Here is an 18,425-nt window from a genome sequence, read left to right as displayed (position 1 = left end):
GGTCTATGATATCTTTCACAGGACCATTATTCCTTACAAAAAGGTGTTGCAAAAAGGGCATGAGCAAATATTATTTTTTGCACTAGCGCTCATTCTACGCAAGTTGCCACCCCTGCTACATCAACAAACGCGATTGACTTATTGTCCGCCCCCGCGGCCGATTCATCTGTCCGCACCGGTTTAAAAACGCCGCGGCTGACTCACCCGAGATTGATCTCAGCTTCGCTGAAGTAATCATTAAGCTCCATGGCGGATAAATTCCGGCTTAACATATCAGGTGAAGTCTATCCAATATATTTTTTATGGTACATATTGCTTTCTAAAGAGCAATTACTCCAGCTTGCAAAGTTATTTAATGCAGGACCTTAAACCGCCATATTGGTGCAAATTTAAAGGTTGTCAGAAAATTTCCGGCTTAAAAAGAAGGATTCCGGTTTAAAATCCGGCTCAAGGGAAAGCTGTCTCCCACAAAGCTTTGAAGCTCTCAATATCCGATTCGAAATTCCGGTTAAAAAGAATTCATCTCTCGCAAGTTCGAGTTCTCAGAAAAATTACAGGGACCAAAGAGAGTCTATTGCAAAAGCACAACTCAAACATAGGTGCCCCTTGAGCACAGCTCACAGTATCATTTGGGGGCTTGGTCGTATTCGAACCATAGCGACATCTCTTGATCCAGCTATCAAGCCAATATTATCATAAGAGCACAGCTCTGGTTACTTCGGTAATCCGGCTATCAAGCCAATATTATCATAAGGGGCCAAAGAGAGTCTGCTGCACAGCACAACTCAAACATGGGTATCCCTTGAGCACAGCTCACAATATCACTTGGGGGCTATGTTCGAACCATAGTCACACCTCTTGATAGGCTTAAAGCCACCAGGGAAATCACTTGGGGGCTCTGGTCGTATCCGAACCATAGCTTATACCCTCTTGATCAGCATAAGGGCACCAAGGAAATCACTTGGGGGCTTGGTCGTATCCGAACCATAGCTACACCTCTTGATAGACATAAGGCCACTAGGAAAATCATTTGGGGCTATGGGTTCGAATCATAGTTACACCTCTTGATAGGCATAAGGGCACCAGGAAAATCACTTGGGGGCTTGGTCATATTCGAACCATAGCTACACCTCTCGATGGGCGTAATGCCACAATTATGACTACATGGGGGCTCTGGTCGTATCCGAACCGTATCTTAAACCCTCTTGATCATACATATACATCATCATATATTGCATCATACGTTTCATCATCATTATGTCATCATAGCATGTATCATATGTGCATGGATATACCGGTTTATATGGCAGGAATCGGTTTTCAAACCAGGTTATTATTCAAAATCTTTAATAGCCAACACGGCCAGGATTTTTTTATGGTTATCAATAACCAGTATTATGATTAAGGTTTTCAAAGTCGCTTTAGCGCAATGACTATCATATCATCAATGGATATGATTTATTCTACAATTGAAGGAATAGTCCCGAGTCGATGCAGGCTTACGACCCGGCACTTGGGGCTACATTATTCAAGTTGGGATTACATCAAATACACAAGTCTCATGTCGCTGCAAGCATGCACCATGACATTTGGGGGCTAATGCAAAGTCATTGTTTGCTCACTTATTGAAGACCCGACTCATCACATCGTAATGAGCCGGCCCTTGGGGGCTACCAATTGCTCTTGTCAACAATTCAAGGTACACAAATTTTCATCTATTATTGAAGGATCCACTGCTCAGTTGGTAAAGCACAAAGCTCTCAACCTTGTAGACGTGGGTTCAAGCCCCATGATGGGGGTTACATCGTATAATGTTATTCTCAATGAAGTATATATATAAAGTCCCAGCTCAATATTATCTTACCGAGTCGGCCCTTGGGGGCTACACGTTGCTATTCAAGTCTACATGATCATATCTATAAAGTCCCTGCTCCTTATTGCATAATGACCCGGCCCTTGGGGGCTACACTGGTTGAAGTTTTTATGAGAATCAGGCAATTACAAGTACCAGGTTGCTGCAAGCATGATAACCCGGTACTTGGGGGCTACATATGTGGAATATTCAGTTTTGGTTACTGACTAAGATGAACAATTTGGATTTCTTCAAGCTTGTGACATTCATATTGAAGCAAATCTTAAGCTGTTACTACGTTGCCTTCTTAAGACTTGGGGGCTACAAGTGATAGGCATATAAGAGGTATATTTTCAAAACTAATGTTAACAAACAGTTATGATCCGGTGCCATCAATATTCATAAACCGGCAATTTTGGCAACGGTAAACCGGTAAAGTTTTACATTCTTAAACCGACAAGGTTCTACATTCTTAAACCGGCAAAGTTCTACATTCTTAAACCGGCTGAAGATCAGATGAATATTTCAAAGATCAATATTTTTGTTAAGCATTGAGAGTTGGGTCAAAGGAGTTATTCTTCACAATATTTCTCTGTGACAAACCAATGTCAGCAAATTGATTATGAAGCTGGCCTATTGACCCGGATTTTATAGAAGAAGGAAGTGACAAGGGCTTAAGGATGATCGGGATTAGTTTAACATGGATAAATCCAAATTAAACTGGGGGCTAATGTCGGGGATATACCCCGCGGTATGATCCGGCCGGAATTATAACCCGGCTGGGACTTAGTAAACCGGCTGACAGTTAAGACAGATAGTTAAGACAGACAGTTAAGACAGATGGCTAAGACGGACGGTAAACCGGCGGGTGGTAAACCGGCAGGTGTTACGGCATGTGATAAACCGGCAGGTGTTAAGGCAGGTGGTAAACCGGTTGGTGTTAAGTCAGACGGTAAACCGGCAGGTTGTTAAACCGGCTGGCAGTTAAGACAGACAGGTAAAACAGGCAGTTAACCCAGACGGTAAACCGACAGGTTGTTAAATCGGCTGACAGTTAAGACAGGAGTTAGATCAGATGATAGCTCAGCAGACAATCATAAACCGGCACACCATCTTAAACCGACACCAGTTATAACCCGACAGACAGTGATAACTGGGTTGCCAGGAGTTATGAAGCCCGAGACGTTATGAAGCCCAAGATGTTAAGAAGCCCATGAAGAGAAGTCATAATAGTTAAGTCTTAAAGTCCGAGTTGGACTCGACATGTAACCTGCCCCTTCAACTTATATAAGGAGGGGCAGGGCTCCCCAAAGAGGGATAAGTAAGAAGAAACAATCTTAAGGGTTAGGGTTAACTGGGAGAGCCGGTTTACGACGACTTCCTCATGATCATAATGAGATCTAGCCACAAACAGCATGTATGGGTATTACCGGATGATGTTTCCCGGGGCCCGAAGCTGTCTAAACCCTTGTCTTGTGTTGCGTCTCTCGATTCCGCTCAACCCCTCTCAAGCTACCACATAGATGCGTTGGCCTTACGACTAAGTCCTCACACTACGACATCTGCCGTGACGATTCCACGATACCGAGGGAGAGTCTTTTTGGGACTTTTTCCAACAGTTGCCCCTGCCACACATCGCACCTTGTCTCTATTTGTTCATTACTAGGGGTAACATGGTCTTTTAGCATGTCATTTAATAACCTCTAGTCCATGTTTAGTCCCTGGAACCAAGCAGGTAGGGACTAGGGAGGTTTGAACCAAACAAGGCCTTAGATTAACAGCAGCTAAAGAGTTGCACGGGATAGTGGACGCACCAGCACCATGTGCATCTACCGATGTACTGGGGTGATGCACAGTCTGTTGCAACAAAGAACAAACAACCAAGGAGCATATTTGTGTTGGTCCCATTTTTGTTATCTTTAGACACCTTTCCCTATGTGAGCGCAACAAATCTAGTCCTGCTCAAACTCTACAGCCTTGTCCCCCAAAACAAAAGATCAGTTTGTTACAGATGTGCGTACTGCATTTGTCATTGTTTTCCCTTTTCGACCAACGTAGGTGCTGGATAGCCAGTTTGTACTAGTACTTTCCACACTTCCTTTCCTCTGTGAACCACATCCTAGATTTATGCTATACAACTTTCCCCCATTCCTGTCCTCTTTGAACCACATCTTAGATTCATGCGATACAACTTTCCCCACTACTTTCCCCCTTCCTTTCCTTTTTGAACCACATCCTTGATTCATGCTATACAACTTTTCCCACTACTTTCCCCCATTTCCTTTCCTCTTTGAACCACGTCCTAGATTCATGGTATACAACTTTCCCCACTACTTTCCTGTTTGATCCAACACCTAGATTCGAGTGCAGAAGCGGAAAAAGCCCACATGCGGCTAGAGCAATGCATGTGGAATAAGTAAATTATACCTTAAGGTTCTTGGGGTGTGGTTCGGTGGGCGACCGAAGGCCGTTCGACCCACACTATGTACGGCGGCGAAGAAGAAGGGGTCGGAGGCCCTCCCGCGCTGCCGCTGGGTGAAAGTGAACAGCTGCGCCGGTAGTGGGTTCCCTCCCTCGCCGACGGCGACAGCGTTAAGCCTCCTTCCCTTCCCGGCGGAGAGAAGTCTTGTTTAGATCTGGAGAGGGTGAGAGAGTGTGAAGAGAGCAACTACAAGCAGACCAGCAGTGAGGGGAGAGAGAGGCCAATGAAGTCTTGTTTAGATTTGGAGAGGGTGAGAGAGTGTGAAGAGAGCAACTACAAGCGCTGAGGCTCCAGCGTGTATAGATGTACTGGAGAGAGTGTGAAGAGTGCAAACCCTAGATAACAAGCGCCGAGGTTGCAGCTTATATGTGATGAGGTGATTGTACAGTCACTACGAGATTGTATAGCTTCGTATCCATCCATTTTGACTAGTCAAAGAATCCTCTTGGCACGAATTATGCTCAAGTGGAGTTATCGAACCCGAGACCTCAAGTTTGATGAGCGAATAGGCTAACCAGCTACACAACCCTCCCGTTATGTTCAATGAGAGGAAAATAACCTTTTATACATTCCTGCATTCGTGTGACAAGCATGTCGTGTTTTTTGGTGTGTGTGGGAGTCATTGGGATTTAAATCATAATCGTGTCATGTGGCTTTGGTGGTAAGACTATCCACAGTGGTGCAGAAATAATGCAACCTTAGTCACCTTACCTCTCTTCCCGTAGTGCATTGGGTCCCACCAGTCAGAGGGTGAAACAAACAAATTAATAAGAAAAAATAAAAGCGCCAGCGGTGTATCTTACCTCACACATCTCGCTACTGCTCGGGAACACTGTCCAATTGATCCCTCCGTTCGCTCACGTACTATTTTAAGTGAATCCTTATTATAACATGCACACAATTTTGGGCACTTGTATTCGACCTAAGTCAGTGTGCCACCGTATCTCGTACGACTCCCTCCGTCTAGGTGTAATAAGTCACGTTAGAAGGTGCGACGGGACCAAGGTGCAAGCAGATTGGAGGAGAAGGAGAAACTTGACCAGTCATTCCTCCAATCAAAGCCCTGATTTCTGTCTCTAAATGCAACAATTAATCCAAACAACTAAGAGATGCCATTTTAGCTACCATGCAGGGCCACGTATTAACTCGCATGCAAGCCGACTTTGATTTCTTGACTGATCAACGCGTAGTTGCGCTCCATGCATTGGGTTTTCGGGGAGGGGGGTAACAAGGCAGAGTAAGGAGCGTTTGGTTACATTGTTTAGGCTGGTCATAGTTGCGAGTAACTTGGACTAGGACAACATGCATATGTTACTAGTCTATGTTACTACTATGCGAAGTTTGCCGTCGGAAGCGAGCCGATCTGGCTCTTCTGAGCTAGCAAGGTTTTTCTAGCCCACCCAAGCTAGATGGCCCACAAAAGCTAACATATTTTAATAGTTCCAAACGCCTAACCTTGTGTCCGTCCAACTTACTGCTGGGTCTATGTGATTTGATAGCTCATTGGTCATTATTACTGAGGTGGTAGGACTGCTGGATGTCCCACGCTTTCGGCGAAAGGGGGTACTACTAGATTACAATTTTCTCCATTCTTACGGCGGAGGAGTGCAAGAGCAGTGAAAACACGCAGGCTCAGTGATTACATGGCCCACCTCACACTATCACCATATTTTCTGGACATCGTGCAACACCAACTCATTACATAGTACCCCCTCCATTCCTAAATATAAGTCTTTGTAGAGATTCCACTAGGTGGACTACATACGGAACGAAATGAATGAATCTACACTTAAAATGCATCTATATACATCCGTATGTGGTTCATGGTGAAATCTCTACAAATACTTGTATTTAGGAACGGAGGAAGTACTTGTAGAGTACATACTGTAATTTATCAGTGAGATAGTACAATGCTATGAAGCTTCTAGCTTCTGTTACATGTATCTTGCGTCCAAAGTTGCCCGTTGCAACATTTCATCAATTACAACGGAGACTAACATGCATGCTATTGCATCTCAATGATTGACAGATCATAACAAATATGTACTCCCTCAGTTCCAAAAATAAGTGTCTCAACTTTATGCTACATACGGAGCAAAATGAGTGAATCTACACTCTAAAATACGTCTATATACATCAGTGTTTGGAGTATGTACTAGTAGTTCATATTGAAATCTACTAAAGGACATATATATTCCAAACAATATGATAATCTCTCTAACCAAGGTAGTAGGGACAAGGAGTAAACGGAGGGAGTAGTAAAATTTTCTCCTCGTCCTGCGAGCCACCGCGTGCGTGGGCGAGGGAGCGGGCGTAAGGAGTACAATACTACTACTACTCATGCAGTCCCTAGCAATTGAAACAGAGACACTTAAAGAAAAAAACGATCCATGCTGTCCCTAGCCCTTGAACCGTAAACCCTAACCAGGCTTTTATTTGCTGGCAACGTCGGCGTTTCCTAAGAAATAAAGTTTGCAACCCTTTGACCATCAGATCATTTTGTGCGGTTTCATCAAAATCGAGATGAGCATCCCTGCGGCAAAGAAATTGAAGAAGCGTGATTATAATAAGATTACTGGGACTAGTTGATGAGACATAAGCTCATCACAAATATAGTACGTAGAAGCTAGTAGAGGTATGTGCGGGGCAAAGAAGTAGAGAATATCCACATGGAGTGATGTGGGCAGCTGGAGCAGGGTGCAAGCCGGCTGTAAAGGGAGTTGTACCTGAGGGATGTCGGGACGTAGCTCAACCTAGAGGAGGGCGGTGGGAGGAGGCAACTACCCACGTCGCGGCAGCGAGCAATGGACAAAGGCAACCTCACCGGCTTTGTGAGAGAGAATGGCGGGGACCCCTGATCGGGACGTGCCGACAGTGGGTTTTCACCGTCGGCGACGGCGACCGCATCTACACTAAGCATCCACCCCTTCCCCCGGCGGACGTGATCCGCCGGGATGTTAGAGATGTGGACACAGTGGTTTTGTGTGAGAGAGTGTGAAAACTGAAGAGAGCAACCCCAGCAAGCAACCGTGTAGTCTCATCCTGCCTATGTATATAGTGGAGCGGTTTCCTTTTCTCTCCATATGAACCTATTTATATTGCGTACGTGCCACTGAAGAAAAAAAACTTTATTTATAAATTACGCGGCACCTACTACTCGTTCTCCTATAAACCTTGCGGTTGGCATCTCCAAACTATTAACCTTGCGATTGGCTCTTCGCCTCTTCGGGAAGTCGAGCAATATTGGTACTGCAGTATATATCGTTCTGGCTATATGAGACCGAATGAATTGTTGCACGTCCACCATGTGTCGAGGGTCGAGGGGCGAGGGAGAGTGCGTACTATTACGTCCGTTTCAATATGGACTACATACGGAGAAAAATGAGTGAATCTACACTCTAAAATACGTCTATATACATCAGTGTTTGGAGTATGTACTAGTAGTTCATATTGAAATCTACTAAAGGACATATATTCCAAACAATATGATAATCTCTCTAACCTAGGTAGGGACGAGGAGTAAACGGAGGGAGTACTAGTAAAATTTTCTCCTCGTCCTGCGAGCCACCGCGCGCGTGGGTGAGGGAGCGGGCGTAAGGTGTAGTAAGAAAGCTTCACCTCATCCTGCGAGCCACCGCGCCTGAGGGCGGGGGAGACGGCATACAAGCAAGCTTCTCCTCGTTCTATGAGTTGACGGGACACATCAAAAGTACTCCAGTGTATAGAGCCTTGGCTCTAAGGTAGGCCCCACATGGTTTGCCTCATTTTTAACATAACGCGTCAAGTCACAATTTGTTTGTTCACCCGTGGTAGACGATCCTCCCTCCATCTAGTGGACAACCAGTACACGTGTCAAATTACCACATGGGCTGCCTTTTCGTATAGAAATGAGCTCCACCATGTACCTGCGCGGGTGTGGTTGGAAAGAGACGGGAGTACATGCATCGTGTGTGCACCTCTTCTCTTCGTGCACGTCCCCCACCTATGTGGGTGTGTGTGAGAGATACAAACCTAGACAAATGGCTTGTGCGTTCATGAGTGTTTTTTTGTTTGGGGGAGGTTGATTTCGTGAATGTATTTGTGGGAATATGTGTCAATGACATCTCAAACAAATTTTTGCATGCAATGTGTGTGAAATGGAGGCCTACCCATATCATATATAGAGGGTCAGGCGATCCACGAGAAGAGAGGGAGGGGTCATAGATATCGATAGAGTCGAAGAGAGGATCAAGTGGGTGGGTGCGAGATCGATGAAGAGAGCCATTGAAATTGTGTGTGTGTGCAAGTCAAAGATATAGGGCGACTGACCTAGCTACCGGAATGTCAGAGGGCACAGGTCAAGTTTTTGTGTGGCATAGAGACATGACTAGAGCGCTCGATGTATCAGTCTATGTGTGTGGGAGGGGTGGGGGGAGGGGTAGGCAGAGGCCTAACTATAGAGGTAGAATGACTCGTATGTGTGCTGAGAAGGAGAGACCCAGCTACGTCTTGAGGATGATCGATCGACATCCATACATAACTGAAGGACGGGAAATAGGATGGGACAGAGAGAGAGAGAGAGAGGAAAGAGAGAGGGAGGGAGAGAGGTAGAGTGCTGGATGGGTGATGGAGCTGCTTCTCAAAGATGGTGGGAGAGGCCTACTAGACAAACTGAGGGTGGAACTGCAATATTATCAATAAGAGTGGGGATGTGTTTCTGTGTGTGCCTGTGCATGATAGATCTGTCGGGACACATCCATGGATGATGAAGGGGAACCATGTGTTTGGTAAGCAAACCTAACTAGATCGGTAGATCAATTGTTGTTTGTCGAAGGAAGGGAGAGACATAACTAATGAGGTAGATCGATCGACGCATGGGAAAAACGAGTTATAAGGACCTAGCTAGCTATATGTATAGCGGGAGATTGGTCGGTGTGCGTCCATTTGTTAGAGTCAAATAAGGCCCCGTGAGACGGATAGACAGAGAGAATGGAGCTAGGAGGTGGTGCGAGAGGCCCAGCTACTAGCTAGATAGGGGGAGGAGTGTGCGGTTGTGAGATCGATGAAAAGAGGGGCGAGAGTCTACACGCGGGTGGGACCGTAAGAGAGACACAAGGCAAGGACACATAAAGGAGGAGATTGAAGGTGCATGTGTATGTTGTAGGAAGACATCGCTGGAGAGGTTTATCGGTCGGTGTGTGTCGGAAAGGAGTTGTGGAGACTGTGGGAGAACGACCTAAAGAAAAAAATGAATGTGCTCGATGGATAGAATGCTGAGGGAGGGCGAGCACGAGGAGGGCGTGTGCATGCACGAGAGAAAGTTAGTGGTAGCTACAAAGGTTAGAGGATTGTGTGGGTGTAAGAGACTAACAAAGATCATAATTTGATATGAAAGTGGATTCATATATTTGAATAGGAGATCATAGTGTTTTAAACATATGCACGCATGAATATAGCGGTGATACGCGTGTTGTGGTTTTGCACATGTTATACCATAATGTGATAATGCATGGCGTTTGCAACTCATAGCTAAATGTCGAACAATCTAAACCATACTATACATCAAACAATCTCACATTTTATTTTAATTTGTGATAATCTGTGGCATTTGTAGCTTACAACTAAATATCGAACAATCTAAACAATACTATATATCGAACATTCTCACATTTTATTTGAAGTTGTGGTAATGTGTGATGTTTGCAACTCACATCTAAATACTTGTAGGCGTAGGGGGCGGGGCACCATACATAATGTGATAAACACATTATACATATGAGACATGGTTTAGTTTGTGAAGATCTAGCTAGAGCTTGAAATCTACTATGATTTGAAATCAACATAAAGTGGATTCAAAAAATCGAGTTCGAGTTCATATAGTACACATAGTTCATATGTAACTCGAGACTAATCATGTGGTGTGCTGTGAAGATAATACACAAACGATGATTTAACTTGACAATAATGACGATTGTAGATCTTATTAAAACAGAGAAACGAATTCAAATGCTTTGACTTCACAACAATCATTATTGTAGATCTTATTCAAATAGAGAAACAAATTCAAATTTAGTTCATATTGAAGCGGTAGTATATACGTTTGGAATGCACTAAAACGTTCATTTGAGTACTAGGTTGCATGCATTATACAGTAGCGAAATATTTTAATTGAACATAACATGAATTCAAAGTTTTTGAATGACATTTGTAGTGCGAATTGATTTGGTACAGTACACGTTAGACTTGTTTGGAAATTTCAACCCGCGCCTTGTTAGCCCGAAATATTTAAGATATATCTTTGTCTCGTTGTGCTCCGACAACTCCGCGCCTTGCTATTCCAAAATTACAACGCGCGCGAAAACTCCCACATCCTGTGAAATCCCGACACGCGAAATGCCCATGATACCCCTGAACCGAAAGAACCACCTCAAATCTGTGGGGGTACTTTCATAACTTACCCCACATTTCGGACAAGTGCGTCCCTAAGCCATGGTTCCCCACTGCCATCCCATCCGCCCACCCATTCATACACCGAGGCCGGCAAAACCCGCGAAGCCCCACACCCTCCTCCGTCCGCCACTGCTACCTCTTGAGCACCGCGTTGGTTTTCCCTTGAAGAGGAAAGGGTGATGCAGTAAAGTAGCGTAAGTATTTCCCTCAGTTTTTGAGAACCAAGGTATCAATCCAGTAGGAGATCATGCTCAAGTCCCACGCACCTACACAAACAAATAAGAACCTCGCAACCAACGCGATAAAGGGGTTGTCAATCCCTTCACGGTCACTTACGAGAGTGAGATCTGATAGATATGATAAGATAATATTTTTGGTATTTTTATGATAAAGAGAAATAAAGATGCAAAGTAAAATAAATGGCAAAGGAAATAACTAAGTATTGGAAGATTAATATGATGGAAGATAGACCCGGGGGCCATAGGTTTCACTAGTGGCTTCTCTCAAGAGCATAAGTATTACGGTGGGTAAACGAATTACTGTCGAGCAATTGTTAGAATTGAGCATAGTTATGAGAATATATAGGTATGATCATGTATATAGGCATCATGTCCAAGACAAGTAGACCGAAACGATTCTGCATCTACTACTATTACTCCACACATCGACTGCTATCCAGCATGCATCTAGAGTATTAAGTTCATAAGAACATAGTAATGCTTTAAGGAAGATGACATGATGTAGAGGGATAAACTCATGCAATATGATATAAACCCCATCTTTTTATCCTCGATGGCAACAATACAATACGTGTCGTTTCCCTTTCTGTCACTGGGATCGAACACCGCAAGATTGAACCCAAAGCTAAGCACTTCTCCCATTGCAAGAAAGATCAATCTAGTAGGCCAAACCAAACTGATAATTCAAAGAGACTTGCAAAGATAAACCAATCATACATAGAAGAATTCAGAGGGGAATCAAATATTGTTCATAAATAATCTGGATCATAAACCCACAATTCATCGGATCTCGACAAACACACCGCAAAAGAAGATTACATCAAATAGATCTCCAAGAAGATCAAGGATAACTTTTTATTGATATCTAAAGAGAGAGAATAAGCCATCTAGATAATGACTATGGACCCGTAGGTCTGAACTAAACTACTCACACATCACCGGAGAGGCCATGGAGTTGATGTAGAGGCCCTCCGTGATCAATGCCCCTTCCGGTAGAGCTCCAGAAAAGGCCCCGAGATGGGATCTCTCGGGTACAGAAGGTTGCGGCGGTGGAATTAGATTTTCGTGGTTCTCCTTGATGTTTGGGGGGCACGTGGACTTATATAGGAGGAAGAAGTACGTCGGTGGAGCAACAGGGGGCCCACGAGGGTGGAGAGCACGCCTAGGGGGTAGGTGTTGGGGAACGTTGCAGAAAACAAAAATTTTCCTACGGTTTCCCCAAGATCCATCTATGAGTTCATCTAGCAAGGAGTGATCGGATTGCATCTACATACCTTTGTAGATCACGCGCGGAAGCGTTCAAAGAACGGGGATGAGGAAGTCGTACTCGACGTGATCCAAATCACCGGAGATCCTAGTACCGAACGGACGGCACCTCCGTGTTCAACACACGTACGGTCAGCGTGACGTCTCCTCCTTCTTGATCCAGCAAGGGGGAGGAGAGGTTGATGAAGATCCAGCAGCACGACGGCGTGGTGGTGGATGCAGCAGGGCTTCGCCGTTCTTCTGCGAGAGGGAGAGGTGTAGCAGGGGAGAGGGAGGCGCCAAGAGTCAAGGGTGCGGCTGCCCCTCCCTCCCTCCCCTTTATATAGGCTCCCCAAGGGGGGCGCCGGCCCTAGGAGATGGGATCTCCTAGGGGGGCGGCGGCCAAGGGTGGAGTGGCCCCCAAGGCAAGTGGGGCGCCCCCCACCCTAGGGTTTCCAACCCTAGGCGCAGGGGGTGGGCCAAGGGGGGCGCACCAGCCCACTATGGGCTGGTTCCCCTCCCCACTTCAGCCCATGGGGCCCTCCGGGATGGGTGGTCCCACCCGGTGGACCCCCGGGACCCATCCAGTGGTCCCGGTACAATACCGGTGACCCCCGAAACTCTTCCGATGGCCGAAACTGCACTTCCTATATATAATTCTTCACCTACGGACCATTCCGGAACTCCTCGTGACGTACGGGATCTCATCCGGGACTCCGAACAACTTTCGGGTTACTGCATATTCATATCTCTATAACCCTAGCGTCACCGAACCTTAAGTGTGTAGACCCTACGGGTTCGGGAGACATGTAGACATGACCGAGATGGCTCTCCGGTCAATAACCAACAACGGGATCTAGATACCCATGTTGGCTCCCACATGCTCCTCGATGATCTCATCGGATGAACCACGACGTCGAGGATTCAAGCAACCCTGTATACAATTCCCTTTGTCAATCGGTACGTTACTTACCCGAGATTCGATCGTCGGTATCCCAATACCTCGTTCAATCTCGTTACCGGCAAGTCACTTTACTCGTACCGTAATGCATGATCCTGTGACCAGACACTTGGTCACTTTGAGCTCATTATGATGATGCATTACCGAGTGGGCCCAGAGATACCTCTCCGTTATACGGAGCGACAAATCCCAGTCTTGATCCGTGTCAACCCAACAGACACTTTCGGAGATAGTCACCCAGTTACGTTGTGACGTTTAGTACACCCAAAGCACTCCTACAGTATCCAGGAGTTACACGATCTCATGGTCTAAGGAAAAGATACTTGACATTGGAAAAACTCTAGCAAACGAACTATACGATCTTGTGCTATGTTTAGGATTGGGTCTTGTCCATCACATCATTCTCCTAATGATGTGATCTCGTTATCAATGACATCGAATGTCCATAGTCAGGAAACCATGACTATCTATTAATCAACGAGCTAGTCAACTAGAGGCTTACTAGGGACATGTTGGTGTCTATGTATTCACACATGTATTACGATTTCCGGATAACACAATTATAGCATGAATAAAAGACAATTATCATGAACAAGGAAATATAATAATAATCCTTTTATTATTGCCTCTAGGGCATATTTCCAACAGTAGGCACGCCCCCCTGCCTCGTGGCCTCCTCCGTTGTTTCTTGACGCCCACTCCAAGTTTCCTGGATCATGTTTGTTGAGAAAATCATGTTCCCGAAGGTTTCATTACATTTGGACTCCGTTTGATATTCCTTTTTCGAAACCTTAAAATAGGCAAAAAAAAGCAATTTGGGCTAGGCCTCCGACTAGTACGTTAGTCCGAAAAATGATATAAAAGTGTAAAATAAAGCCCATTAACATCCAAAATAGATAATATAATAGCATGGAGCAATAAAAAAGTATAGATGCATTGGAGACGTATCAAGCATCCCCAAGCATAATTCTTGCTCGCCCTCGAGTAGGTAAATGATAAAAGAAGAATTTTTGATGTGGAATGCTTTTTAACATATTTCTCAATGTAATTTTTGTTTATTGTGGCATGAATGTTCAGATCCATAAGATTCAATATAAATGTTTAATATTGACATAAAAATAATGATACTTCAAGCATACCAACTAAGCAATCATGTCTTCTTAAAATAATATGGCCAAGGAAAGTTATCCCTACAAAATCATATAGTCCGGCTATGCTCTATTTTCACCACACAAAATATTTAAATCATGCACAACCCTGATGACAAGCCAAGCAATTGTTTCATACTTTTGATGTTCTCAAACTTTTTCAATCTTCACGCAATACATGAGTGTGAGCCATGGATATAGCACTATATGGTGGAATAGAATGGTGATTGTGGAGAAGACAAAAAGGAGAAGATAGTCTCACATCAACTAGGCGTATCAACGGGCTATGGAGATGCCCATTAATAGATATCAATGTGAGTGAGTAGGGATTGCCATGCAATGGATGCACCAGAGCTATAAGTGTATGAAAGCTCAACAAAAAAAACTAAGTGGGTGTGCATCCAACTTGCTTGCTTATGAAGACCTAGGGCAATTTGAGGAAGCCCATCATTGGAATATACTCCCTCCGTTTTTCTTTTGTTTGCGTATAACTTTTTGCTGTTTTTTCGCTTTTAGTCTGCGCCTAGTCTTTTTTCTCCCAATCTTTCCAATACTACCCCTCTCGTTCGTCTTCCCACGCAGCCGCTGCATTAACTAGGCGCAGCCCTCTCTTCCGCTTCGCCTTCTCGTCTCCCTACGCTCCCCTCCACAAATCGCCCCCTCCACTCTCCCAGTCTGCTTGTTCCCATGGCCAACGATGGATTCAACCCGTGCTTGTGGGGAGAGAGCCAACCAATCGAAGAAGATGCTGTAATCTACAGCATAGAAACCATAGGTGCGGACGGCGACGGACATGGCCATGCGCTCGTGGTCGACAACGCCGGCCAAGAGGAGGAAGGCGACGACGCCGTCCAAGCCCGTGGCGTCGGCCATGCGCGCCCAGAGGAGGGCCACGACGAGGCAGGCGATGGCCACCTGCAGGCGCTCGCGGAGGACAGCCACGATGTCGGCCATGCCATCCCGGAGGATGGCCAGAACGTGCAGGCGGACAATGGCGACCGTGTGGCGCACGGGGGCGTCCAAGCTCTCGCAGGTATTGTCCACTCGCTGGCTGATACTGTGCAGTCGCTCGTCGGGACGTTGCATGCGCTCGCCGACGTGATGTGTGCGCTCGCCGACGGTGGCGACAGCGGCAACAAGGGAGCGAAGTACGGTGGCGAGAGCGGCAACAAGCGAGCGAAGTACGGCGGCGATAGCGGCAACAAGCGGGCGAAGTACGGCGGCGATAGCGGCAACAAGCGGGCGAAGTACGGCGGTGGCGATGACGGTAAAAAGGTTCGTGATCTATTCTTTGAGTTGCTGGCGGGCACGGAGGGCGACCAGGACGGCCACATCGACCCATCTCGTCTGTATGTTCCTGACTCGGAGGAAGACAGTTTGCCACCACCGGTGGAATTCTCGGTGCCAGAAGGAGCTGAAGGTATTAGGCATGAAATCATGAGTATTTGTCTGCCAGAAGCATTATGAAATCATGTTAGATTTGATCTACCAATGTGTGGTGCTTTTTGTAGAACTTTTGAACAGTATGGAGCATGGTCATGTATGAGCATTTTGTTGTCGGATGTAGTATGGATTTGTGTTTGAATTTGATCAAGTAATGTGTTGTTTTCTGTTGAACTTTGCTATCGTATGGAGCATGCTCATGTATGAGCATTTTTTTGCCGGATGTAGTATGGATTTATGTTTGGATTTTATCAAGTAATGTGATGTTTTCTGTTGAACCAATGTGATGTTTTTTGTTTGAACTTTGCATGATCATGGAGATTGTTCAACTAGGACTATAGTGAGGACATGATTACTTGATCTGGTTACATCAAACAGAAGCAAAATATGGTTCCATTAATCTCACTCAAAAGATGGATTACACCATGCACTACTCAAGCAAGAACGCCCTCTCTGCCTCCACAATGGCTCGATAACTCAAAATATGGATTACATGGGATGTTTACATGAACAACACACCATGCACTACTCTCGCAAGAACAACCTCGCTGCCTCCACAATGGATCGAGCACAAGGCAACTTCACCCGTAGAATACCAAGATCCTGAAGGGCTTGCTTCCTCATGTGCGGCACCTTATAGTGCTGGCCTCCTTTGTCCTTCAAAACCTCACACATGCAGGATTGGAGTGTGAGGAATATTCTGTTGCACCTCTCTGCTGGGTACTGCTCAAATGCCTCGCATACCTTCTTGACTATGTCCTTGATTGAACCTGGAAACAACTTTTGAAACAATGACTGTAAGGCAGCAAAGAAACCTAGATCCAATATGTTAAGATCAGGCGAGTTCGGTGGCTGACACACCAAACGAATGTCAAACCCGTCTGCCCGTGCTGCAGCAAGGAAAACTGGATCATCAACATTCACGTAAGTTCTTGCATTATCCTGCTGGATGAATATAGGACGCCCACGTTCAGATGGAGGCCACTTAGCCTTGATGGCCGGGAGAACCTTGTTCACCAAAAAGTCTCTACTAACATCCCTTGTCACCTTGGGGATAACCTTCGATTGTCCCAGCTAGACGGTTTTGACTATCCCTCTTAGCCGGCTCCTCAAAAGTGAAGGGCCATATTCCAATTTTCCCATCAAATGTCATGGTGTCATCCACATCAAACCGAGGACGCGCTACAGCTGCGAGAAACATAACCCTCTCTATATAGTTCTTGTTTTGTGTAAAACGTTCCGGCTCCTCCTCACCTTCTGCCAAGTAAAGCTTGAGTGTTTTCTTGGTGCGATAGAACCACTTCTCATCTATGTGAATGACATTGTACATCCCGTTGAAGCTCGGTTCTTCCGGCAAGCTATCTTCCTCCAACTGCGAGAGGCACCACTCAACCCTCTTCCTCTTGTTTTCATCGGTGAGAGTTCCCTTGATGGCATTGGTATGACGCCTAAGCCTCCCCTCTTTCAACCGCTTCCAAAGCGTGGTTGTCGACACATTCAACTCATTTGCAAGATCTCTGAGGCAGTTTCTCTTTCTCTTCTCGACAGCTTTGATGGCCTCCGGGGCAATATTTATCCTTTTGCGGCCACAATTTTTAGGCTTCTTGTTTACAACTCCAAGCAAGCCACCATATAACTTTCCCTTATTCCACACATCTTGTACGGTCCTCTGGGGCATACCGGACAAATGAGAAACTTCCTTTGTTACTCCTCGCTTCAAAATCCCCAACGTAGTCCTCTGCAACAACATGCCATAGACAGTTAGCTTAGCTTCATCACTCCATTCCTGTGGTTGTACTCCACGCGCGTTGTTCGCATCTGCGCCTGCAATAGTGAACCTAAAGATGTTAGTGGCTAGGAAAACATATTCTTTTCATGACTAGTTGAGCTTTTTAAACCCAATTGCATTATGCCGAATTGAACTTTGTAAAGAACTCACCATGAACGTCATTGCCGGCGCCGTCATGCTCGACATCTTCCGCACCTCCATTGCCCTCATCTACATAGGTTGACGGAAACTTGTTGATGGACTAATTGAACATTTTTCATGGATTAATTGAACGTTTTTCAAGACCACTTACCATCATTCCCGGCGTTGGCATGGCCGCCAGTGTCATGGCCATCATGTCCGGCGTCGGCATGGCCGGCGTTGGCGTTGCCGTGGCCATCATCGCTAGCGTCACCATGATTATCTACAGAATTGAATTAACTAATGAAGTCTATGAATTAAACGATGGCATGAACTTCTTTTAATAACTAATGAATTACTCCATGAATCTAACAAGACAATTAGTCCATGAACTTTATCCACTATACCACAAGCTACGAGTGCATGAACTAGTGAACACATTTTGAAGGGAAGAAATTGAACTTGTCAGGGAGTTACTCACCATGTCCGGGGTTATCCGTGCCATGCCCCTCCTCTCCACCACTGTCATGTCCATCATGGCCAGCGTCACCACCCGTGACATGTGCATCTTCATCGTCCTCACCGGCGATGCGGTTCAGGTCAATAACTCCACGCCCTCGACCGCGCCCTGCCATGCCAAGTCGCCGGCGTCCACGTACGTGCTCGACTCTTCCATGTCCTCGTCCCACCCCGTTCCAAGGCACAGGTCCAGGAAGA

The 18,425-nt window shown here is 45.6% G+C and overlaps 1 pseudogene; it reads right to left on the bottom strand.

The window, feature by feature from the left end:
* Positions 1 to 16,324: 16,324 nt before the first annotated feature.
* Positions 16,325 to 17,477, bottom strand: LOC147971355 (uncharacterized; annotated as a pseudogene).
* Between the last annotated feature and the right edge of the window lie 948 nt (positions 17,478 to 18,425).

The sequence above is a fragment of the Triticum urartu genome, chromosome 5A (assembly GCF_056163025.1).
Source record: "Triticum urartu cultivar PI428250 chromosome 5A, HENAU_Tu73, whole genome shotgun sequence".
NCBI classification, from domain to species: domain Eukaryota; kingdom Viridiplantae; phylum Streptophyta; class Magnoliopsida; order Poales; family Poaceae; genus Triticum; species Triticum urartu.
Note: the sequence above shows the minus strand (reverse complement) of the source record. Positions and strands in the feature narration are given on the sequence as shown.